At 43.8% G+C, this 26,700-nt stretch overlaps 1 protein-coding gene and 1 non-coding gene across 4 annotated transcripts in view; one reads left to right on the plus strand and one right to left on the minus strand.

Annotated features, from left to right (window-relative positions):
- The window catches only part of TENM1 (teneurin transmembrane protein 1), a 717,827-nt gene that overhangs the window by 606,071 nt on the left and 85,056 nt on the right, over positions 1–26,700 (minus strand). The gene's annotated exons all lie outside the window — the stretch shown is intronic.
- Positions 18,141–18,211, plus strand: TRNAG-CCC. The gene has a single exon. It is a non-coding gene; the product is annotated as a tRNA-Gly (tRNA).

Below are 26,700 nucleotides of genomic sequence, written 5' to 3' on the forward strand. Positions count from 1 at the left end.
GCATTTAGTACAGTGCTCTGCACATAGTAAGCACTCAATAAATACTATTGATTGATTGATATAATTCAATTCAATACAAGTTTAGCAATTTCTTATTTCATGAACTCACCAGGTTACGTGGGTGGATCCAAACATTTCAAAACCAGAGTTAAAGATTTTTGGAATGGTGACAGAGTCAAAAAGTGTTCAGCATCAACCCTTACATAGTCCATTCAAAATGAACTTTCAATCACATCAATCAATCCACATGCTAGGCCCTTTGAAGAATACAGTGCAAAAGAACTGCTAAACATGTTCCCTGCCCACAAGGAGCTTCCAATCTGGAGGGAAACCTATTTGCCAGTTCTCCTATAGTTAGAAATGATACTGCAGTACCTTAAGATATATTTTTTCATTAAGTTAATTTGGGGCTAAATAGTTTTCATGACATTGCAATCTGGGGCTGCCAAGTACCGATTTTGCCTTTAATAACAAGAAAATGATAATAATAATAATGATGGTATTTGTTAAGGGCTTACTTATGTGCTGAGCACTGTTCTAAGTGCAGGGGTAGATACAGGGTAATCAGGTTGTCCCAGGTGGGGCTCACATTTTTTAATCCCCATTTTACAGATGAGATAACTGAGGCACAGAAAGGTTAAGTGAGTTGCCCAAGGTCACACAGCAGATGTGGCGGAGCCGGGATTAGAACCCACGTCCTCTGACTCCCAAGCCCGGGCTCTTTTCACTAAGTCACACTGCTTCTCTATATAACAATTAGACAATTGTAAATGTCTTAATGTCTAAGTAATAACTCTAATGATAATAATAATAATAATAATAACGATAGCATTTGTTAAGCACTATGTGCCAAGCACAATCCTAAGTGCTGGGGCAGATACAAGTTAATCAGGTCCTACACGGTCCCTAATCAGAGGAAGAACAGGATTGAATCCCCATTTCATAGAGCAGGGAACTGAGGCACAAAGAAGTTAAATGAGTTACCCCGGGTCACACAGTAGGTAAATGGCAGAGCTGGGATTAGAACCCAGGGCCTCTCCTCCCGGGTTCTGCTCTTTCCAGTAGGCCACATGACTTCCCCAAACTATATGAAAACTATAATATTCATCATTTGAATGGCAGAGTATGGTTTTCTAAATCCTGAAAGAGCCCAGGCTTGAGAGTCAGAAGTCATGGGTTTGAATCCCGGCTCTGCCACTTGTGAGCTGTGTGACTGTGGGCAAGTCACTTCACTTCTCTGTGCCTCGGTTCCCTCATCTGCAAAATGGGGATGAAGACTGTGAGTCTCACGTGGGACAACCTGATTACCCTGTATCTACCCCAGCACTTAGAACAGTGCTCTGCACAGAGTAAGCGCTTAACAAATACCAACATCGTTATTATTATGATGATGACTCTGACATTTGACAGACATTCCTATGAAATTTGACTCAAGTAGTCATTTTTTTGGATGGGTTGGAGAAAAAGAGGTAAACAAGGTCGGCACTGTAAGCCCGTCAAAGGGCAGGGACTGTCTCTGTTACTGATTTGTACATTCCAAGCGCTTAGTACAGTGCTCTGCACATAGTAAGCACTCAATAAATACTATTGAATGAATGAATGAAGTTCTGGGAAAAAGACCCAGACTTTGGTAACCTGTCCAGACCCTACGGAACAGTCACTGTTAAAACCCCATTCTCGGTATTTTTGTTTCTACTACATTCCAACCAAACAAATAAAAAAAAAGTGTTATTACTCTTACAAGTAAAAAGTATGTAGGATAGTTAAGGCACCTATGTTGAACTAAAACAAGTTGAATTGAAAATCGCAGGTGCTAAGTTGTACTGAAATATGTCAAACCAGTCATGCAGCCCTTTATATAACAGCATATTAGAAGAAAGAGCTGAATCCAGTTGACATTCACTAGAAGGAAGTGCCCATCCCTTGCTCCCAGCATGTGTACCTGATATTTGAAATCTACATGTCGAGACACACAGCATCCAGCAATCTTATTTGTGTCCCCTGCCAACCATCAGGAGCACTCCACCTGGAGATATTACAGATGGACCAGGACGGCTCCCAAAATGTCAAAGTTCAATCTGACACGACGATAGGTACGAGCTGCCAGATGTCACAGGATACCGCCTCGAAGAGCCATAGCCTACGAAGGCCCTCAGTGCCCTTTCCTTCTGGGTTTTTTTTAATCTCTTTAGGAAATGATGAATATACCTGAAGCAGCATGGAAAGATCACAGGCCTGGGAGTCAGAGAAGGTGGATTCTAATCCCAGCACTGCCTCATGTCTGCTGTGTGACCTTGGACAAAATCACTTCAATTCTCTGTACCTCGGTTACCTCGTTTGTAAAATGGGGATTGAGACTGTGAACCCCATGTGGGACGGGAACTGTGTCCAACCTGTTAACCGTTATCGATACCAGTGCTTAGACAGTGCTTGGCACATAGTAAGTACTTAGCAAATACCACGGTTATTATTATTTACTATTAGTAAAGACTTTCTCATCCTTTTTAAAACCCATTTGAGGATATATATCACCACTGAGTCACACTCAAAATCCTGACCAGAGCACTTTGATACTCACCTCAGGTAAATATTCTTACACTCTACTATTTCCCCTATCAGTAATGTATTTCAGTGTTTATTTCCCCCTGTCGACTCTAAGTTTCTTGTGACCAGGGATGAGGTGTACCAACGTTTTTGTACTGTGTTTTCCCCAAGCACTTAGCACAGTTTTCTGCACACCTTAAGTGTTCAATAAATTCCACTGATTGATGCCCAGTCCCGGGAATAAGCCAGGATGGGGAGGAATTCAGCTTTGGAAAAATAGAAAAATCCCGGAATAGCCATTCCAGTTTAAAAAATTGTTGGGCCGCAGCAGCTGCCATTTGGACAGTTGGGGAAGCGCCCCAGCCCACGTGGGTTCCAGTTGGAGAGGGGCTTCCCAACTTGGACCCAGCCCCTTGCTAGCAGTCAGGAAGGGCAAATGCTGAATGTGGGCACCATACCACCTTCCCCTCTTACCCTACTCTTCTGCATCGCACTGATTGACTCCCTTTATTCGTCTCCCGCTCCCAGCCCCATGGGCTTCACGTGCATATCCGTAATTTATTTATTTCTATTAACGTCCGTCTCCCCCACTAGACTGTAAGCTCGTCATGGGCAGGGAATGTGTCTGTTTGTTGCTGTATTGTATTATTATTATGGTAATATTATGGTATTTGTCATGGGCTTACTATGTGCCGTGCACTGCTCTAAGCATTGGGGTAGACACATGGTAATCAAGTTGCCCCATGCGGGGCTCACATTCTTCATCCCCATTATACCGATGAGATAACTGAGGCACAGAGAAGTTAAGTGACTTGTCCAAGGTCACACAGCTGACAAATGGCAGAGGCGGGATTAGAAGAACCCATGACCTCTGACTCCCAAGTGTTTATAGTACAGTGCTCCCCACGCAGTAAGCGCTCAATATTCATTCATTCTATCGTATTTATTCAGCACTTACTATGTGCAGAGCACTGTACTAAGCATATTGTACTAGTCAATAAATATGATTGACCGACTGACCGCAAAGGCCTTCTCGCCGCTGCAGCTGGAGGCCAGGCACTGGGCGAGGACTGAGGAGGGAGGGATTGGCAATAGGCTGGGCTCAGACCCCCACGTGGCCCTCTCGGTGGCCAGGGAAGCTAGTCCAAGGTGTTTCTTATGGTGTTGGTTAAGCACTTACTTTGGGCCAGGCACTGTACTAAGCCCTGGGATGGATACGGGCACATCGGGTTAGACACAGTCCCTGTCCCGCATGGGGCTCAGTCTAAATTCCCATTTTAGAGATGAAGTAGCTGAGGCCCAGAGAAGTGAAGTGACTTCCCCAAGGACACGCAGCAGACAAGAGGCGGGGCTGGAATTAAAACCCATGACCTTCTGCCTCAGGCCTGTGTCGTATCCACTTGGCCATGCTTCTTCTCTAAGGCAACACTTCTTGCCCAGGGTCATGCATGTAGGCGCCTCTCCAGCACAGCATCTCCACAATCACCTCAACTTTCACCCAGATCCCCAGTGCCACTGCCCAATTTCCACCCCACCCCAATACCGCTGGCTTGAGAATAGCCCAAATGCTCGCTCCCTCTTCCCTCTCCTCTGCCAGGACCCCTGGAATGCTTGGGCTCAGTGCCCCAGGGAAGAGAAGAAGGACCCCCTCTAGTCTTTAAGCCCCTTGTGGAGGGGGAATGTGTCCATTTACTGTTCTATTACATTTTCCCAAACCCCTCGTACATCGGTCTGCATTCGATAAGCACTCAATAAATACAACTGACGGACCGACATCCGGTGTGAGCGAGAGTTACGTGACCTGAACTGCGGGCCCCGGCTCGGCTCGGGCTGTGGGAGACCCTCTCCAGGAGTAAGGGGGAAGGAGAGAGAAAAATAATGGCCTTTCTGAGGGGGGTCAGCCCTCTGATCCTCAGGACAGGCCTGAGAGAGGTGGGTAAGAAGGGGCAGGCCGCCAGCCTGCTGCCCAGCCGGAGATATCATCGCATTACATAAAGTTGGGGATGACACGAATGTGCAGTTAGAAATTCTTTTTCTTTTTTCCTAAGTTTGACCCCTGGGTGTGACAGAATCAGCTTTTGCTGTATGCCCTCTTCAATGCAGTGCACTTTGTCAACTGCTGGGGAAGTAGCAATTAAAGTGACCTATTCCCCATCCACAAGGCTCTTACACTAACCCCGGCTCCACCACTCATCTGCTTTGTGACCTTGGGCAAGTCACTTCACTTCTCCGTGCCTCATTTATCTCATCTGCAAAATGGGAATTGAGATTGTGAGCCCCACATGGAAGAGGGTATACGGTATCCAATTTGCTTGTATCCACCCCAGGGCTTAGCACAGTGCCTGGCAGAGAGTAAGCACTTAACAAATGCCATAATTATTGTTTTTTATTACACTTTAATAAGGGCAGTGCACATTAAAATATTTCCAAATAGAGTAAACCAAATAAATAAGTGCGTGACTGAATACATGTGCATACACAAGTGCTGAGGATGGTTATAAATGAGTACATGAATAGCTGATGTTTAATATAACTTAGAGAGGCGGGAATTAATCAAGAAAGACTTGTTGCAGATGATAGGATTTTAGGAGGGTTTTGAATGTGGGGAGAGGTGTGGCCTGCCATTTTGGGGGGAAACAGTGTGAGCCAGGGCAATGGAAGTGCCTGTCATTTTTTTTTTTATTGCTATTTGTCAAGTGCTTACTATGTGCCAGGTACTGTTTTAAGCACTGGGGTAGATGCAACCTCATCAGGTTGGACACAGTCCATGTCCCATTTGGGGCCCACGGTATTAATTCGCATTTTAAAGATGAGGTAACTAAGGCACAGAGAAGTGAAATGATTTGCCCAAGGTCACACCAGAGACAAGAGGCAGAGCCGGGATTAAAGCCCAGGTGATGATGATGATGATGGTGGTAGTTGCTAAGCGCTTACTATGTGCCACACACTGTACTAAGCGCTGGGGTGGATACCAGCAAATTGAGTCGGAAACAGTCCCTGTCCCATAAGGGGCTTACAGTCTCAATCCTCATTTTATAGATGAGGTAACTGAAGCCCAGAGAAGTGAAGTAACTAGCCCAACGTCACACAGCAGATGCTGACTCCTTGGCCTGTGGTCTATCAGTGGAGAATAAAGTAGAGCTATAAGGTTAGCTGTCGGGGGAGAGGGAGGGGAGATAAAGTCACTGAGGCGGGGTGTCCCGGGTGGAGAGGGCAGAGAGAAAAAGTGGGACAACCTGGTTGAGAGCCTCGAAGCTGATGGTGAGGTGTTTTTTGAGGGAATTCAGGAAGCCAGGGGAAGGTTTGAAGAGAGGAGAGACGCGGGCTAAGTGATATTTCAAGAAGAAGGATCCATGCGACAGCGTGCAATTTAGATTGGAAGGGGGAGAGTCCGGAGGCAGGGACAACCATCAAGATGCTACAATAGTCTAACCATGAAATTACCAGAAGTTGTACTGGCCAGGGAAAAGAGGAAGGGGTGGATTGGAGAACTGTTATATAGGAAGGCCCAGCAGGATTTGGAAGTCGATAGAAGGTGAGAGTTGATGTAGAGGATGACATCCATGTTATGGGATTTTTTTTTAGGAATTGAGGTCAGATATCCCGGAACCTCGATTTGAGTCTCAGCTCTGCCAATAGCCCGCTGTATGACATTGGGCAGGTAAATTAACTTGTTTGTGCCTCAACTTCCTTATAATTCTGTATTATTTAATGATTTCTATGTTCCAAGCACTGTGCTAAGCACTGGGATAGATGCAAGATCATCAAGTTGGACACAGTCGCTGTCCCACATGGGCCTTGCAATGTAAGAGGAATAGGATTAAATCCCTATTTTACAGATGAGGAAACCAAAGAAGTGAGCAGTTAAGTGACTTGCCCAAAGCCACTAGGCCATGCTGCTTAGCAGGAAAGTGGAAATAAAATATCTATTTTAGTAAGCTCGTAATGCGGGTTCCTGTCTAGGACAGGGACTATGTCCAATCTAATTTTCTTATCTCTATCCCAATGATTAACACGGTGCTTGGCACACAGTGAGGGGTTAGCAAAAAACCATCATCACCTCCTTCCCCTCCACCTGGTTATTTGTTGTTAAATATGACTCATATTGAAGGATGATAGAACTACTTAAGATCCAGATGTGCCTTTGGGTTTGGAGGTTTTTTTAAAAAAAAATGGTATTTGCTAAACATTTACAATGTACAGTTCACTATATTAAGCATTGGGGCAGCTTCTTTGTCCCAGATAAGGCTCATCTTCTTATTCCCCATCTTACAGATGAGGTAATTTAGGCACAGAGAAGTGAAGTTACTTGCCCAAGTTCTTACTGCAGACAAGTGGTGAATTAAAACTCGGGGGCTCTGACTTCCAGGCCCGTGCTCTTTCACCTAGGCCATGCTGCTTCTTTGTGAAGCCCAGATTTCCCAAAATATGAAAAGCTGGATAATTCCAGAGACCACACTACATTTTTCATATTACAAACCATACTTTTCTCTACTACAAACTCCATCCCATTGGGCCTTTCACGTTTCTGTGCAGGAGCGAATTATATTTTGATTATATAAATTATGAAATAAGACCTGAGGCCTCCACATGATTCTTGCTCTTGGATAATGATTCCTCCCACATTGATACAAGACAATGTAAAACAAGTGTATGGTTTTGTAATTGAATAAAGCATAGCTTGGCCTAATAGAAAGAATATAGGTCAGAGATTCAGGCAACCACTGGGTTCTGAATCCAGATCTGACAATGACTTGCTATGTGAGCTTGCTTGAGTCACTTAACCTCTGTGAGCCTCAGTTATTACATCTGTAGAATGGTGATAAATCAATCCATCTTATCTACTGAGCGCTTACTGTGTGCAGAACACTATACTAAGCAGTTTGGAGAGGGTAGTATAACAGAGTTGGTAGACATGATCCCTGCCGTACTAAATGTCTGTTCTACTCACTTTTTAAAATGTGAATACAGTATGGGACAGAACTGTTTCCATACTGCCTGAATTTATCCCAGTGTTTAGTTCTTAGGCACCTAATAAATATCAAATAAATATCATAACAATAACCTCTGCCAATTTTCCCCAGAACTTAAAATATTTATGTTGCATTTATTTTCAAGACAAACTATTTCATTTCACAATACTTTAAAGTAGGTATTCACAGTTTGTCTTGCAGTATGCCTGCTAAACGTGACAAAAACCAACCAATCGATGTAATCCTTCGAAGGTTACAAAGAGCTATTTTTGACAATCTTGAGAAGCCTGGCTTCTTTAAAAGACACCAAGACATAATGCTTAGGGAAAGAATATGAACTCAATCTGGGCTTCCCAATTAGAACACTTTCAAATAAAGACCAGAGATCGTTGGCCACAAATCAATATTAAATCAAGCTTTGGGAAACAGGTGGAGCTTCTGGGCAAGGGAGTTTCACTTTTTAAAAGGATCCTTCAAAGTTGGAATCCATGTGGTTGCAAGTTCTATGTCCATTCATTCAGGAAGTAAATGAAAAATGAATGGTGACAATATATTTAATTTCTCGTAATAAGCAGGGAACGTGTAAATTAACCAAAGAAAGGAATTTCATGTATTTCTGTACTTCTTGAATACACCTGACAGAAAGCATCATTTACTTAATGCAGTCTCAATTTTTTATGAACATGAAAATCCAACATAGATGTCCATCAATTAAGTTCTCCGTACATTCCTTCCAACACAAGATCAAGACCATTTGACCTAAGTCAAGTTTCAAAAACCTAGCTGTCCAACATACTTGTTAGTGATGATTTGACTTTAAGGCTAGGTAATGCTGATCCTTATCCAGGTTTGTTAATTAATAGCCTCCCTAGATAAATACCTTCTTACTGTTGTGCCTGATTACTAAATCTCCCTGCTTCAAGGCAACAGATGGCTTAAGTTCTTTCAAAATTAAAAAAAGAGTTCAGACTCTTTGTGATTCAAAATACTACATTTAATCAAGTAATCTTATTTCACTGTCCCAAACTGCAAATAACCGGAAAAAAAATCATGATGATCAAAATGGAAATGGATGGATGCTTTGATCTGATTGAGCAGAGAGTTTGGGACAATCTTAGTTGACCCCCCTGTACAATGGTCCTGCTGTTGCTGCCCTAAAATTACCAAGTGATAATAATAATAATGTTGGTATTTGTTAAGTGCTTACTATGTGCAGAGCACTGTTCTAAGCGCTGGAGGAGATACAGGGTAATCAGGTTGTCCCATGTGAGGCTCACAGTCTTCATCCCCATTTTATAGACGAGGGAACTGAGAGACAGAGAAGTGAAATGACTTGCCCACGTCTCCCCCATCCTAAAAAAACCCGCTCACGACCCCACTTCCCCTTCCAGTTATCGTCCTATCTCCCTACTACCCTTCCTTTCCAAAATCCTAGAACGAGTCGTCGACAATCGCTGCTTAGAATTCCTTAACTCCCATTCTCTTCTGGACACTCTCCAATCTGGCTTCTGTCCCCTCCACTCTACCGAGACTGCTCTCTCTAAGGTCACCCGTGACCTCCTTCTTGCCAAATCCAATGGCTCCTACTCCATTCTAATCCTCCTTGACCTCTCTGCTGCCTTTGACACTGTCGACCATCCTCTCCTCCTTCACACCTTATCTCACCTCGGCTTCACGGACTCCGTCCTCTCCCGGTTCTCCTCTCATCTCTCTGGCCCGTCATTCTTGGTCTCCTTCGCGGGCGCCTCGTCCCCCTCCCATCCTTTAACTGTTGGAGTACCTCAAGGGACAGTTCTTGGCCCTCTTCCGTTCTCCATTTACACTCACTCCCTGGGTGAACTCATTCGCTCTCACGGCTTTGACTACCATCTCTACGCAGATGACACGCAGATCTACATCTCTGCCCCTGTCCTCTCCCCCTCCCTTCAGGCTCGCATCTTCTCCTGCCTCCAGGATGTCTGCACCTGGATGTCGGCCCGCCACCTAAAACTCAACATGAGCAAGACTGAGCTCCTCATCTTCCCTCCCAAGCCCGGTCCTCTCCCAGACTTCCCTATCACCGTGGATGGCACCACCATCCTTCCCGTCTCTCGGGCCCACAATCTCGGTGTCATCTTTGACTCGTCTCTCTCGTTCACCCCGCACATCCTATCCGTTACCGAGACCTGCCGGTCTCACCTTTACATTATCGCCAAGATCCGCCCTTTCCTCTCCACCCAGACGGCTACCTTACTGCTACGGGCTCTCGTTATATCCTGGCTAGACTACTGTATCAGCCTTCTCTCTGATCTCCCTTCCTCCTCTCTCATCCCGCTCCAGTCTATTCTTCACTCCGCTGCCCGGCTCATCTTCCTGCAGAAACGATCTGGGCTTGTCACTCCCCTTCTCAAACACCTCCAGTGGTTGGCTATCAACCTCCGCTCCAAACAAAAACTCCTCACTCTAGGCTTCGAGGCTCTACGTCACCTTGCCCCTTCCTACCTCTCCTCCCTTCTCTCTTTCTACTGCCCACCCCACACGCTCCGCTCCTCTGCCGCCCACCTCCTCGCCGTCCCTCGGTCTCGCCCATCCCGCCGTCGACCCCTGGGCCACGTCCTCCCGTGGTCCTGGAACGCCCTCCCTCCTCACCTCCGCCAAACTGATTCTCTTCCCCTCTTCAAAACCCTACTTAAAACTCACCTCCTCCAAGAGGCCTTCCCAGACTGAGCTCCCCTTCTCCCTCTACTCCCTCTACCGCCCCCCCTTCACCTCTCTGCAGCTTAACCCTCTTTTCCCCCCCATTTCCCTCTGCTCCTCCCCCTCTCCCTTCCCATCCCCTCAGCACTGTACTCGTCTGCTCAACTGTATATATTTTCATTACCCTATTTATTTTGTTAATGAAATGTACATCGCCTCGATTCTATTTAGTTGCCATTGTATTTACGAGATGTTCTTCCCCTTGACTCTAGTTATTGCCATCGTTCTTGTCTGTCCGTCTCCCCCGATTAGACTCTAAGCCCGTCAAACGGCAAGAACTGTCTCTATCTGTTGCCGACTTGTTCATTCCAAGCGCTTAGTACAGTGCTCTGCACATAGTAAGCGCTCAATAAATACTATTGAATGAATGAATGAACTTGCCCACAGTCACACAGCTGATGGGCGGCAGAGTTGGGATTCAAACCCATGACCTCTGACTCCCAAGCCCGGGGTCTTTCCACTGAGCCACGCTGCTTCTCTCCGAACCGTAGACCCATGGCTTGCTGAAGTCTTAATTAGACTTTGCTCACGTCCAGCTTGAAAGCAAAACGATGGTATTTACTGAGCACTTACTGTGTGCAGAACACTCAGGGGCTTGGTGAAATACGATACAACAAAGTTGGTGAACAAGTTCCCTGTCCACAAAGAACTTACAGTCTACAGGGAGAGGCAGATATTAAAATAAATTGCTGATATGAAAATAAACATTGCGGAACTGAGGGTGGGGTGACTAACAAGGGCTTAAAGGGTAGAGATCCAAGTGCTTATGGGAAGCAGAAGGTGGGGGGAGTAGGGGAAATGAGGGTTTGGATGGGGAAGGCCTCTTGGAGAAGTTGTGATTGAATAAGGCTTTGAAGCTGGCCAGGCAAATATGAAGGGAGAGGGAGTTCTTGGTCAGAAGGAGGATGTGGGCAAGGGGTCAGGAACGAGATAGATGAGATTGAGATAGTGCGAAGAGATAGGGGTTAAAGGAGCAAAGTGTGTGTGGGCTGTGTTATAATAGATAAGTGAGGCAAAATAGGGAGGAGAAAAGCTGATTATGAGTGCCTTCAAGCTTATGCTAAGGTGTTTCTGTTTGATGCTGAGGTGGCTAGGAAGCCATTAGAGGTTTGTGAGGATCATTTTAAGTAAAATGATCCAGAAGGCAGAGTAAAACATAAAGTGGAGTGGGGAGAGACAGAAGACAGGCAGGCATAATCCGTGGCTCAGTGGAAAAAGCCTGGGCTTCGGAGTCAGAGGTCATGAGTTCGACTCCTGGCTCTGCCACTTGTCAGCTGTGTGTGGGCAAGTCACTTAACTTCTCTGTGCCTCAGTTCCCTCATCTGTAAAATGGGAATTAACTGTGAGCCTCACGTGGGACAACTTGATTACCCTGTATCTACCCCACCGCTTAGAACAGTGCTCTGCACACAGTAAGCGCTTAACAAATACCAACATTATTATCATCAATGGTGTCTATTGAGCACTTCCTATGTGCAGAGCACTGTACTAAGCACATGGGAGAGTACAATCCAACACAGCTGGCAGACGCTTCCCCGGCCGACAACGAACTTAAAGTGAAGGAGGCTGATGCAGTAATCGAGGAGGGATATACTGAGTGCCTGCAGCAGCATGGCGTCAGTTTGAGAGGAGAGGAAGAGATGGCTTCTAGATACTCTGTTAAGGTAGAACAGATAGGATTTGATGACAGAGTAAATATGTGGGTTGAATGAAAGAGATGAGTCCAGGAGAAGTAACGATAATGGCAAGGTTTCTGGCTTTTGTGAGACAGGGAGGATGGTGCTATTGTCTAAGGAAAGCCAGGAGGAGGACAGGGTTTGGGTCGGAAGATTAGAAGCTCTGTTATACTGTGGTCTCCAAACACTTAGTTCAGTGTTCTGCACATAATAGATACGACTGACTGATCATCAGCAACATTTTCTTACGTTTGTAAAAAAAAAAAACTAAAGAATCTTTTAGTCTCCCTGACTTGACTCTGTTGAGAAGCAAGGACTGACAAAACATGGAGGTTTGCCCTATCAGCTGCCTGTCACAAACTCATGATCAGGCAGCCAAATTCACTTCTCCTGCAATTTTCCCTAGTACTCACCGGTGCATTTCACGTCACTTCCCTCAGGAAGGTTATATTCACGCCACTCCATAGGCCAATCTTCGGCATTATCTAGTACCCTTATCTACCACTGCTATTCTCTAGGGCAGCTTTCTGGCTGTCAGACAGAAGAAATGGAGCCTGTAGAAAACAAACAGCAACTTGCCCAACCCAACAGAGCCCTCCAATTGCTGCATTAATAATGTGTGTCCTTTGTGGGCGGTGTGACCTTTCCGATTAATCTTTCTTAAGAACCTATCTTTCTGCTGAGATTAATTTTTCATTTTTCACAGCAAATTGCTTGACAGATGTTTAATCATGAATAATAAAGGATGACAACAATGCAGCTCCTTTATTACACTTTCTTTATTAGCAACTGTTATCTCCCTATATATTTCAATGGCAACAATGGATTAATGAAAGAAAAAACACAGTGGATGTTTCAGAGTTTTAGTAAATTCCAATGTAAGTGATTAGAAGGATTATATTAGAGTAGCATCCTACCGAAAACTTGATCCTTCGGGAAAATATTTAAATAACATATTACTTCAGATTTTATACTTGAAAAATATTTCTGAGTCAAATTTAAGATACTGTTTGAGATACAGTTCGACTGATATCCACAGATGTCAGTGGACCCTTGATTTTGAGTCATTTGACTCAAAAGAACTCGGGTTTTAATCCTAGCTCCACCACTTGTGTGCTACCTGACCTTTGTCACACCACTTAATTTCTCTCTGCCTCAGTTATTTCATTTGTAAAGTGGGAATTAAGACTGCGAGCTCCATGTGGGTCATGGACTGTGTAGAGAAGCAGCATGGCTCCATGGAAAGAGCACGGGCTGGGGAGTCAGAGGTCAAGGATACAAATCCCAGCTCTGCCGCTTGTCAGCTGTGTGACTTTGGGCAGGTCATTTAACTTCTTTGGGCCTCAGTTCCCTCCATTGTAAAATGGGGATGAAGAGTGTGAATCCCACGTGGGATCACCTTGTATCCTCCCCAGTTCTTAGAACAGTGCTTTGCACATAGTAAGCACTTAACAAATCATAAAACTTAAGTGTATCTACCCAACCACTCAGTACAGTACCTGGCACAATCAATCAATCAAGTGCACCTACTGAGCTCTTACTGTGTGTGGAGCACTTTACTAAGCACTTGGGAGAGTACACTATAACAAGATAACATACATAGTCCCTGCCATAACAAGCTTACAATCTAGAGGGGAAAGGCAGATATTAATTTAATAAATTACAGATATGTATATAAGTGCTGTGGGGCTGAGAGGGGGGATGAATAAATGGAGCAAGTCAGGGTGACACAGAAGGGAATGGAAGAAAAGGAAAAGAGGGATTAGTCAGGAAGCCTTCTTGGAGGAGATGCTCCTTCAATAAGGTTTTGAAGCAGAGGCCAGTAATTGTCCACCAGATCTGAAGAGGGAGGGTTTTCCAGGCCAGAGGCAGGACAAGAGCGAGAGGTCTGCAGTGAGAAAGATGAGAGTGAGGTACATTGAGTAGGTAGGCTTAGAGGAACAAAGTGTGTGGGTTGTAGTGAGAAGAGTAGTGAGGTGAGGAAAGAACGGGAAAAGTGACTGCTTTAAAGCCGACCGATCGTAAGGAGCTTCTTTGATGCGGAGGTGGATGGGCAAACAGTGAAGATTCTTGAGGAGTGGGGAAAGTGGATTGAATGTTTTTGTAGAAAAATGATCCAGGGAGCAGAGTTAAGTATGGACTGGAGTGGGGAGAGACAGGAGGCAGGGAGGTCAGCAAAGAGGCTGATAGGGTAATCAAGGCGGGATGCGATAAGTGCTTGGCTTAACGTGGCAGCAGTCTGTATGAAGAGGAAAGGATAGATTTTAGCGACATTGTGGAGGTTGAACTGACACGGTTTAGTGATAGTCTGAATATGAGGGTTGAATGAGAGGAAAGAGTCAAAGATAAGGCCAAGGTTATAAGCCTGTGAGAAGGGAAGGGTGGTGGTGCTGTCTTCACCACTGAGAAAGAGTGTGGCTCAGTGGAAAGAGCACTTGCTTGGGAGTCAGAGGTCATGAGTTCTAATCCTGGCCCCGCCCCTTGTTAGCTGTGACTTTGGGCAAGTGACCTAACTTCTCTGGGCCTCAGTTACCTCATCTGGAAAATGGGGATTAAGATCGTGAGCCTCACGTGGGACACCTGATTACCAGCGCTTAGAACAGTGCTTGGCACATAGTAAGCGCTTAACAAATACCATCACTATTACTATTATTCAGTAATGGGAAAGTCAGGGGAACGGCAAGGGAGATAAGGAATTCTGTTTTTGACATGTTAAATTTGAAGCGATGGCAGGGCAACCAAGTAGAGATGTCTTGAAGGCAGGAGGAATGCCAGACAGCAGAGAGAGAGAGAGAGAGAGAGAGAGAGAGAGAGAGAGAGATCACGGCTGGAGATGTAGCTTTGGAATCAACCACATTGAGGTGGTAGTTGAAGCCATGGGAGTGCATGAGTTCTCGAAGGGAGTGGGAGCAGATGGAGAAAGGTGGGGGGACCTAGAACTGAATCTTGAGGGAGACCCAGATTTAGGGAGTCGGGAGGCAGAGGAGGAGCCAGCAAAAGAGATTGAGAATGAGCGGCCAGAGAGACTGGGGGAGAACGTGGAGGACATATTGTCAGTGAAGCCAAGAATGGATAATGTTTCCAGAAGAAGGGACTGGTCGACAATGTCAAAGGCAGATGAGAGGCTGAGAAGGATTAGGAGGGAGTAGAGACCGTTAGATTTGGCAAGAAGGAGATCACCTGTGACCTTTTAGAGGGCGGTTTCTGTGACGCGAATGGGATGGAGCCAGATCGAAGGGGGTCAAGAGGAGAATCGGAGGAGATGAACTGGAGACAGCATGTATAGACAACCCACTTAAGAAGGTTGGAGAGGAATGGTAGGAGGGAGAAGAGGCGCTACCTGGAGGGAGCCATGGGGTCATAATAAGTGCTTAACAAATACCATAAAAAATTGAAACATACAAGAAACTATATCTTTTCAAGTAAAAATGCTCCTGAATTGAATAATAATAATAAAACCTGAATCATAATTTACAAAATTAACCCTCCTTTTGATGAAGTAAATGAAATCTTTTGGCCTAATGAGAAATATACTAAAGATAAAAGCAATCAACAAAATATAAAAGCACAACTCATAAAAAAGCCACTCATTTTAAAGAGTGATTTCTTTTAACCAGTGCTAAATCGTATCACTATGCTATCAATTTGGAACACTGCAACATCTAATATTCTTAAACATTTAAAGGAATAATTTGAATGTAACTCTCATAAGAGTCCTCAGACACCTAGCACATAAATCTCAACTCTCAAGTGCTAACTGCTTATATTGTTTCGTGATATCGTTGTTAATTAATTTTGGACTGTAAAAATAACAAATCCAGCTTAGAAAATGACGATTTAGGGAATATTCAAAAGCTGATACAGCTTGATCAGACTTGAATTTTCAGTTAAATATTTGTCATCCACTCCTAATAAGTCATAATACAAATCTGTTAACTCCCAATATCTCCAAATACTTATTTGTTCATAATGTTATAATTTGAAATTCTTAAATGAGCAATTCAGGCTGCCTGGGACTTTGTTTCACTGATTTGAAGAACAATATTAAACACTGCCACATTTCAGCCCTTTAAAGACATTAAAGACTACTAGTAAAAGTGGCATTGGTTTGGTTCCCTCTCAGGTTCACACCTGGAGGGTTTCCAGTACTCTACCAATCTCAACTTTGGGAGGGAGGGTCAAGCAGAGGCCCGTCCACTCCATTCCTAGCTTGGGCAGTGGCTAGTGAGAAGCAGCGTGGCTCAGTGGAAAGAGCCCGGGCTTGAGAGTCAGAGGTCATGGGTTCTAACCCCGGCTCTGCCGCTTGTCAGCTGTGTGACTTTGGACAAGTCACTTAGCTTCTCTGTGCCTCAGTGATCACATCTGTAAAATGGGGATTAAGACTGTAGTCCCACGTGGGACCACCTCATCACCTTGTATCCCCCCAGCGCTTAGAACAGTGCTTTGCACATAGTAAGCGCTTAACAAATGCCATCATTATTATTATGATTAGTGAGTATAAAGGACTCTGCTACAAGGCAAAACTCCTCTGTGCTGGGCAGCAGCAGTACGGAAGAGAGTGGAGGGTGGAGACTCAAGTATACTGTGTTGAAAGGAGGCAATGGTAAACCACTTCCGCAGCGTGGCTCAGTGGAAAGAGCCCGGGCTTGGGAGTCAGAGGTCATGGGTTCTAATCCCGGCTCCGCCGCTTGTCAGCTGTCACTTAACTTCTCTGTGCCTCAGTTACCTCATCCGTAAAATGGGGATGAAGACTGTGAGCCTCAGGTGGGACAACCTGATTACCCTGTATCTACCCCAGCGCTTAGCACATAGCGCTTAACAAATACCAACATTATTATTATTATTACCAAGAAAACTGTATGGATACACTACCGGAATGATTGCAGATGGAGGTGAGGCATTCTGGGAGAGAAGTGTCCATGGTGTTGCTTATGCAGCAACATTAGACATTTGTAAGTGCCTTCTATGTGCCTGGCCCTGTGCTAAGCACTGAGGTGGCTACAACCAAATCGGTTTTGACGCAGTCCCTGTCCCACGTGGGGCTCACAGTCTTGATCCCCTTTTACACGAGGTAACACGGGCACAGAGAAGTGAACTCACTTGCCCACGTCACACAGCAGACAAATGATGGAGCCGGGATTAGAACCCATGATCTTCTGACTCCCAGCCCCATTCTCTCTCCACTATGCCTCATTATCAAGAGTAGTATCTTAGGTCATCCACATGCTCAACAAACATAGCTGTTATCAACAGTTGTTTAAACTGCAGTGTGCTCAAATATTTTTCAAGTCATGAAGAGCTCGCCATATTTCAAGAGCAGGCTTTTGGTTATTGGATTCGACCTTTGGAATTCCTCAGAAAATTGAAGTCAGTATTTATGTAATTCTCTCACAGCAACAAAGGGCTGAGAATCTGGGTCCCTGGGGGCAGCTTGCTGTCTTTGCCTTTGTTTAAAAAGATAGCTAAAATAATAATTACACAATTCCCATGGGTGCTGGGAAGAGAGACTGAGATAAGGAAAGGCATTTATTGGCATTATTATGCAGATGTGGCCGAAAGCTGCAAACAGACCTCTTGTTTCCTATTTCTAGCAATTACCATAGCCTAAGTCGTGGACTCTTGACATCCAAAATATAAAATCACACCATGACAATACTTTTAATTGCTTCACAAGGAAGTTAAGTAGGAGGGGGCAAGATTTCCTAATACACAGTTCTAATACGTAAATGTCAGGAATTGAAGCTTTTAAAGGCTTTAATAAGACATTTCAAATTTCGTTTTAAAAATAGCCTTGTAAAGACTTTGGGCTCCTCCAGGGCAGAAACCTTGTCCTTTATTTCTGCTGCACCTTCTTCTAGTTCTTAATATAGTGCTCTGCACCGAAGGCCCAGTAAACACTGCTGATGATGACAAAAATAAATCATCTTGGTCAGCTAAGCAGCATAGCTTAGTGGCTACGGCACAGGTCTGGAAGTCAGAAGCACCTGGGTTCAAATGGCTCTGCCGTTCATCTGATTTAGGGCAGATCATCTCAGTTACCTCATCTATAAAATGGGGATTAAGACTGTGAGCCCCATGTGGGACAGAGATGATGTCCAACTTGATTTGTTTCAATCTACCCCGGCGCTGAGTACAGTACCCGGCACATGGTAAGTGAGTGACAAATACCACAGTTATTATTATTACTCTCTACCTCAGTTTCCTCATCCATGCATTGGTGGTTCAGTGGCAGAATTTTCGCCTCCCACGTGGGAGACCCGGGTTCAATTCCCGGCCAATGCAAGGCTTTTTCTAAGAGAAGCAGCGTGGCTCACTGGAAAGAGCACGGGCTTTGGAGTCAGAGGTCATGGGTTCGAACCCCGGCTCTGCCACTTGCCAGCTGTGTGACTTTGGGCAAGTCACTTAACTTCTCGGTGCCTCAGTTCCCTCATCTGTAAAATGGGGATTAAGACTGTGAGCCCCACGTGGGACAACCTGATTCCCCTATGTCTACCCCAGCGCTTAGAACAGTGCTCGGCACATAGTAAGCGCTTAACAAATACCAACATTATTATTATTATTATTAAAATGAGGAGTTAAAAAACTGTGAGCCCCAAGTGAGACAACCTGATCACCTAGTATCCCCCCCAGTGCTTAGAACAGTGCTTTGCATAGAGTAAGTGTTAACAAATGCCACCATTATTATTATTATTACTGATTGATTTAGTAGGAGACTGTACGAAGCTTTGGTAAAGTACAATTCAACAGAGGTGATAATAATAATAATAATAGTAATAATAATGATAATGGTATTTGTTAAGTGCTTACTCTGTGCCAAGCACTGTTCTAAGAGCTGGGGTAGATACAAGGTCATCAGGTTGTCCCATATGGGGCTCACAGTCTTAATCTCCATTTTACAGATGAGGTTACTGAGGCACAGAGAAGTTAAGTGACTTTGCCAAAGTCACACAGCTGACAACTAGAGGAGTCGGGATTAGAACCCACAACCTCTGACTCCCAAGCCCAGGCTCTTGTCACTATGCCACGCTGCTTCTGCCTGTCCACAAGGAGCCTACGGTCTGCAGGTGGAAACAGGCATTAAAGTAATCTGTAGAATGTAAGGATATGTACATAAGTGTTGTGGGGCTGAGGATGGGGGTGCTTAAGGGACACAGATACAAGGGCAAAAGTGACACAGAAGCGATGAAAGGTAGGGGGAATGAGGGAAGGTCTTTTGGAGATGTGATTTTAGTAGAACTTTAATAGGTGGGGAGAGTCAGAAATGAAAGGGGAGTGAGTTTCAGGCCAAAGGGATGATGTGGACAAGGGTTTGGTAGCAGCATAGACAAGAACAAGGTAGGAAGTAGGTAGGCGCTAGAGGAGGGAAGTGTGTGAGCTGGGTTGTATGAATTAAGCAAGTTAAGGGAGGAGGGGGAATGTTGATTGAGCGCCTCAAAGCCTACGGTAAGGAGTTTCTACTGGAGGTAGAGCAGCATGGTCTAATTTGGCAAAAGCACAGGCTCAGGAGTCAAAGGACCTGGATTCTAATCTCACCTCTGCTAGTTACCTGTTGTGGGATCTTGGGCAAGTCACCTAATTTCTGTGAGCCTCATTTTCCTCATCAGTATAATGGGGATTCAATGCCCATTCTCTCCTGCCTAGCCGCCCCCCTTGCCCTCAAGGAATTTACAATGGAACTGAGTTCACAGATCCTAAATTACATTCTGGTTAATAATTTGTGGAAAAGTGGACAAAGGTATATGTGCAATAGTTACTACTAAGTGATAGGGTAAGATGTGTACTTAGTGCTATGGGAGATTGTATTTAAATGCTTAGGTGGCACAGAAGTGCTGAGGTGACTGTTGGAGCATATAAATCGAGGGAATTCTAAATTAAATGGGGACGTCCTCCTGGAGGAAATGAAATTTCAGGGCGACTTTGCACATGGTCTATGGTCTGATGGATATGAATATGAATGGGGAAGCGTATTCCAGCCCGGAGAGTGAGACTGAGAGTAGGTTTGGGCGGGGGAGGGGTAAGCAAGTGGCTGGTGGTGAGATGAGAAAGAGGCAGAAAGAGTAGGTTTAATTGGATAGGAACCAAAAGTGTGATCTGGGGAGTCGGGGGTAAAGACCATGTGTGTACTTCCAAGCAAACAGCTGGGCAACATAGAGTGACCTGAATTTTACCTCGCTTACCTACAACTGTCTCTTCAGAGGGCAGTTATTTCCCCATCTGATTTGGTAAATGGAGAGTAGAGAAACAACGCATCTCAGACACTGCCTAACTCATTTTAGGAGAAAGTAGTTAAGCTTGACATTTATCTTCAGGATTCCTCAATTCTACATACTTAGCTATTTTTAAAAGAATATCAAAATAAATGACTCAAAGTGTCTTGGGAATGAATAAACTCGTCTATCTAAATATGCACATACCAGTTCTATTTGTACTGGAAAAAGGCATTTAGGGAAAAAAACAGGTGAACTCAACTGTTTTTAAAGTTAATGTTTATACACATTTAGTCTTCGGCAATAATTATTCACTGCAAACTAATTCATGTGTATTGTGAGTACAGTAGACGATCACACTTATCTTACCGTTTATTTCAAAATGCTGTATTCCAGTAAGGCTCCTTCTGTGCCACATTTAATTGCCTTTGAAGCGCCTGCCATTTGAATCTGTCTTCTGGAACGTGCATTTCATCATTATTTTTTAGCCTTGTTACATCAATCACCACAACTGCTATAAAAGATTTCTGGGCTGTGAAGTGATAATTTGTTCCAGCGGTATTAATGAGGCAAGTGGTGGTCTTGCGGGAGGTGACAGCCATTGCTTTAGACAGCAACAAATGAAGGTACTCTGCAAGGTATATTGGTTGAACGGTTCAACTGAGGCCCTCGAAGCATTCTATAAAACTTTTCTTAACAATCGAACATACAGAGGCGAGCTCAACACCTTAGTCTGAGCTAGGCCATCCCTAATCAGTTAGGCATATGGCAGTGTTTCTGGAGTTGCAGACTCAAAAGGAGCTGTGTACTATCCTGATGAGAAGAAGCCTGCTATCAAATAAAGAGCAAACTTTCCTGTTTCCATCACAACGACTGTAATGGCTCACCCTCTACTATAAAGTAAGAGCATTCCCTGAGGGACAGCCAATGAAAAGCAACATTTCTGGGAATTAGGTTACTAAAAGGAGAAATACTGATTTGTTGGTGCCATAATGTCATGCCCATGAATTCTGCCTTCGGAAAGCAGTACATCTGGAAACAACAGATGGTACGTGTTAAAATGGGTTGGAATGGAGTATTTTAATACCCACACATCCCTAATTCAGTTCTTTAAGTTTTATTTCAATGCTTCCTCAGATTACAGGGTGTTACAGGATCTATGTGACAGGCTTGATCCATATTATTGTTACTATCAACAGTGCCAGCCTAAATCCTAATGTTGCACTCTCCTTGCCTATGAACTCTGACTCAACCATATGCGCATCTTCAGAAAAAAAGCAAATATGGCTTTAAAACCACTGAACAATCAAACCGAATTCTCCTCTCCTCAAACATTACTTTGTCTTCAACAGGTCAATGCAATTGCTTTGTCAGAAAATCAAACACAGGTAGCTGGAGAAGCAACGAGGCTCAGTGGAAAGAGGCTTGGGAGTCAGAGGTCACGGGTTCAAATCCCAGTTCAGCCGCTCGTTGGCTGTGTGACTTTGGGCAAGTCGCTTAACTTCTCTGTGCCAGATGCTACTTCACCTGTAAAATGGGGATTAAGACTGAGAGTCCCACTGGGACAACCTGATCACCTTGTATCCTCCCCATCACTTAGAACAGTGCTTTGCACATAGTAAGCGCTTAACAAATGCCATAATAATTATGATTATATGTCTATGTAGGGGTATGAATTAATATATAAAAATTGATATATAGATACAAATACTTTCCAGTGTGCATACAAAGTGCATATACATTTATGTATGTATTGTAATAATCAAGCGACAACCACTGGGTTCAGAGAATTTAACTAAGCACTTTTTAAAAATAGTATTTGCTAAGCGCTTACTATGTGTCAAGCACACTTCTAAGTACTGGGATACATACAAGTTCAGGTCAGACATAGTCTCTGTCTGTCCCAGAGGAGGCTCCCAGTATAAGAATTTAATCCCTGTTTTACAAATTGAGGAAACTAAAGCCTAGAGAAGTAAAGTGACTTGCGCAAGGTCACACAGCGGGCAAGAGGCAGAGGCAGAATTAGAAGCCAGGCCCTGTGACTCCCAAGTCTGCGCTTTATCCACTGGGCCACACTGCTTCCCTCTTGTGAGGAAAACACTATAATTCATTTTCCCTGCCCACAGTTATATTGTGGGTTCACACAAAGATTAACAATCTCATCTAAAGTTACACCCAGACTGCTAGGGGGGACACTAGCCTCTTTTCACTGAAACAAATCCCCAGGTCTAAGTTTTAGAAGAGAAAACTCAGAAAAGAGTGTGGGTGATTTTAAAAATCAAAAGGAAAATTGTTTGAAAGAGTTTCAGCATGTGGTTCAAACTGGAAGCAAATGGGAAAGGAGCAAATTTAATTAGAGAACCGATGTACTTTCTTCCCCTTGCAGGTGGGAAACAACTCTACTACAAACAAACTGACTGCTTACAAAGTTTCACCTAAAGCCATCAGGCATTCATAACACTTCCAAAAAAAAAAAAAAACCACAAAAAACTCCAATTAGCTGTGACGACAATGTACCCACTTCAATTACAGGTTTATTTGCAAGCAGAAAATTCCCTGAACAACACACATTATGAAGGAGTCTCATTTTCAAATAAATACGGGTTAGGTCTATATGGTACTTTGTAGTTTATCTGGATCGATCTTCAGTTCAGATCACCAAGATAATCCAGCCTCCCAAAACAACCTTGAAAACAAAACCCACCATTCCATCCCTCACCTTCCTTCTCTTTTATTCAATCATATTTATTCAGTGCTTACTGTGTGCGGAGCTTATATCATTTGCATCTACCACCCATCACAAATTACTAGTCTCAATCATCTGTCTCCTCTGGTCTCCAGTCCTGCCTCTGATTTTTTGAGTGACTTTAACTCTTTTCTCTCCTATTTTGATCCTTGGGGACTTCAGTTATCTGCATGATCCTGACGATCCCACCATCCTGATTCCTCATCTCTGCAGACCAGTTCACCAACGATTAAGCCAATCATAGACCAAAATCTCTTAATGTTCATTTTCACCCCAACTCGGCAAAGTCATCCTTCCTCCTAGCTCCTGGGAAGCTACTAATCATCTAGAACTTCTTCACCTATCCCAAGCCAGTACAGTGCCTGACACACAGAAAGCACATAACAAATACCACAATTATTATTTGGACTCCCTATCGAACCTTCCCTCTTTTGATGCACAAATCCAAGTCCTCAACACCAGACAACTCCCTTGCCCTCCATACCCTGAGCAACTCTCACCACCAACATCCCAGCCCTGGATTACCTCCCCAGTATGCTTTCTCTGCTCCTCTACTCATGCAGAAGAACATTGTTGACAGAAATGCAGGCACTGGGGCAATCGCTGAGACTTGAAATTCACCATCGCTTGCTGACACTGCCCTGTCTTCTATTTATAACCTAATTTCTCCTCGCTCATCCACTCCCATGTCCATGCCTCCCTCCTTCAATAATTGGGGATCTTCAACTCTTCCTGTTGTCCCTAATACAAGCTTAGTGGAAAGAACACAGTCTTGGGAGTCAGAGGACGTGGGTTCTAATTCCGGTTTCGCCACTTGTCTGCTGCGAGACCCTGGGTAAACCACTTAACTTCTCGGTGCTTCAATTGTCTCATCTGTAAAATGGGGATTAAGACTGTGAGCCTCACGTGGGACAACCTGATTACCTTGTATCTACCTCAGCGCTTAGAACAGTGCTTGGCACATAATACACACTTAACAAATACTATGATTATTATCCATCGGACCCCTCGTGATCTTGTTACCTACACTTGACAAAATCAAAGCTATCAAGTTTGAGCACCCGACCGTCTTCCCTTCACATGCCTCCCTCCCCAAGAAATTCACTCTCTCATCCTCCCCTGGAATATCTCAAGATGAGGTCTCCTGCCTGCTTTCAAATGTATGCCTACCCCAGGTATCTCTGGCCTCCATCCCCTCTCAGCTTCTAAAATCACTGGCACCTAATCATCCTCCCTCCTTAGCTGCCACCTCAGGCATTCATTCTCAACCGGCTACTATCTGCTGCTTCAAAAAATGTCCCAATGCCTCAAATCCTGTACCAACACCTTGAATGAGTTGTATCCACCTTCGCCTCTGCTTTTTATTCTGCTTATTATAATATTTAAGTGCTTACTATGTGTCAAGCACCATTTTAAGCCTGACACTTACTGTCCTCCATCTCCCTTGTTGACCCTATAACCTGGCTTCTGGACTCTTCTCTTCCTTAGATTTGTATTTAAGTATTTATTTTTCCACGGATCCAATTTATCCTTTTCTTTAGTAAATAATTCTGTACCTGTCTCCTCTTACTGTCCTGTAAACTTCTTGGGGGCTGGGACCATGTCTTCTAATTCTATCATATTCTCCTGAGCACTTAGCAGCACAGTGAATATTGATCGATAAGGAGGGAGCCATTTCACAGTCCGTGTGAGCATTCTTTTGTCACCATTGAAGACAAAATCCTAGGCTGCATGGACCAAAAGTCTGAGCAGCAGAAGGATTTATGATTGTTTACTCCTCAACAGTCTTTTGAAATGAATGAAATCAGTATGATTGGGGGTCCATATGTATTCACTATTTCAATCTTTTATGTTTCCCTAAAATATGGTAGATAATTGGCCTTAGAAATAAGCACAAATATCAAAAGAGCAAAAAAAAAACTACAGTGGTAAGAAAGATGAGGTTATTTTCCTTAATTCACAAGAATATCCAACAAATTTCACACGATTTCCCCAAAATTAATTACCTTACGTACCATCAAGTAATAACATGAAATTTTGTATCTCAGGGTGATACTATGTGATTCCACTTTAAGAGCACATAAAATAAACTACACAGACTTTAAAAATATTTACTTATATAAAATTTACTTGGAATTACATGGTCAAAAATGAATCTTTGGGTCAACTTTAAATCAGTTTTTCTTGGAGTTAATACTTACGTTTAATACCCACACTGTGCATATTTACATACTTTAATGAGAAAAAATCCAAAATACAGACACATGATTAAGCTTTTAATTATGCTATTCATTCTCCCCAATGTGGTTAATCTTCTACTTGAATTCCCCCAAGCTGACAATTATTATCTAGATTCCACTAATCTATACCCTAGTCATGTGAAGCAGTGATTATCTTTTTCTGTTATCCCTAAATTCCTGTGCTTTTCCGGTGATACTCGATATGGTTTCAAAATCTAGATAGTCTTAAGTTCCAAATTATGTATCTCTAACAAACCTATGATCCCTCTCAGGATTGCACTTGGAGAGTTTTGAGTACTTTACCAGTCTCAGCTATGGGGAGGGAGAGTCATACCCATTACATTCCTATCCTAGCCTGGGCAGTGGCTAGTGAGCGGAAGGCATTCGGTTACAAGCCAAAATTCACCTGTGCTGGGCAGCAGCGGCATGGGAGGGTCGAGGGTGGAGACTCAAGTTTACTGCGTGGAAGAAGGCAATGGCAATAATAATTATGATATATGTTAAGCGCTTGCTTTGTGCCAGGCACTGTACTAAGTGCTGGGGTGGATACAAGCAAATCGTGTTGGACACAGTACCTGTCCCGCATAGGTCTCACAGTCTTATTAAAAGCACTTCCGCATTTTCACCAAGAACTCTATGGATACACTACCAGAGCGATGGCAGATGAAGGGGGGCATTTTGGGAGAGATATGTCTGTGGAGTTACTATGGGTCAGAAATGACTTGACAGGATAAGACAAGGTCAAACCTATGAAACCTCTCTGTAGGAGCTTCAGAATAAAAAAGCAGTCTCGTTCAGCTCAGCGTTGTTAGAAAAAAAAGAGTTTAGAAAATGAACAAACAGCTTCATGAGGCAACTGCTGACAGGATATACTGGTTGGAGCTACACTCAAGGTGCTAATTGGCTGAGTTATCAATGACTTGTGGTTGAACTAAAATAATCGCACATGCCACTTGCTCAACACGACTGAGTATTCGGACAATTTTCACATTGCAATTTGTTAGGAAGTTTTCTGAACTGAGAGACCGGTCAAATGAAGATTATGTTACCAAAAGTCTCTCAAGGCTTTGTAGCCTTCTCCCATCCAAGCTCACCCTGTAACCTTTCTTTAACAAGTCGCGGAATTAGCTGAACATCCTATCATTCCTAAGAATGACAAGCAGGGATGGTACAAAAGTTGCCATCGCTGCAATAACTCTGTCCATTTTCAAAGCCCTTCTGAAATTCCACCTCTTCTACAGAGCGTTCCCCACTCTACTCCATCAACTGGGGTCATATCACCCTCGACAACCGACCGTGGACATGACTACTTAGCACTTAGGTATCTAGCAATTCACATAGTCTATTGATTTATTTACTTAGCTATTCAGTTATTTGTCTTTCCATTCTCTGGTTATTCCCCGCTCCATCTCTATATCTTTCCTCTCTTCCCTCTAGTTTGACCAGTCTCCCCCCATTCAATTTTAAGCTCCTAAGGGGCAGGGACCTTGTAATTGAGTGGTATTTATATTAGCACTTAGTATAGTATTCTGCACATGGTAAATGCTCTATAAAAACTCTCAGGGACGATCAACCATA

The sequence above is a fragment of the Ornithorhynchus anatinus genome, chromosome 6, assembly GCF_004115215.2.
Source record: "Ornithorhynchus anatinus isolate Pmale09 chromosome 6, mOrnAna1.pri.v4, whole genome shotgun sequence".
Lineage (NCBI taxonomy): Eukaryota > Metazoa > Chordata > Mammalia > Monotremata > Ornithorhynchidae > Ornithorhynchus > Ornithorhynchus anatinus.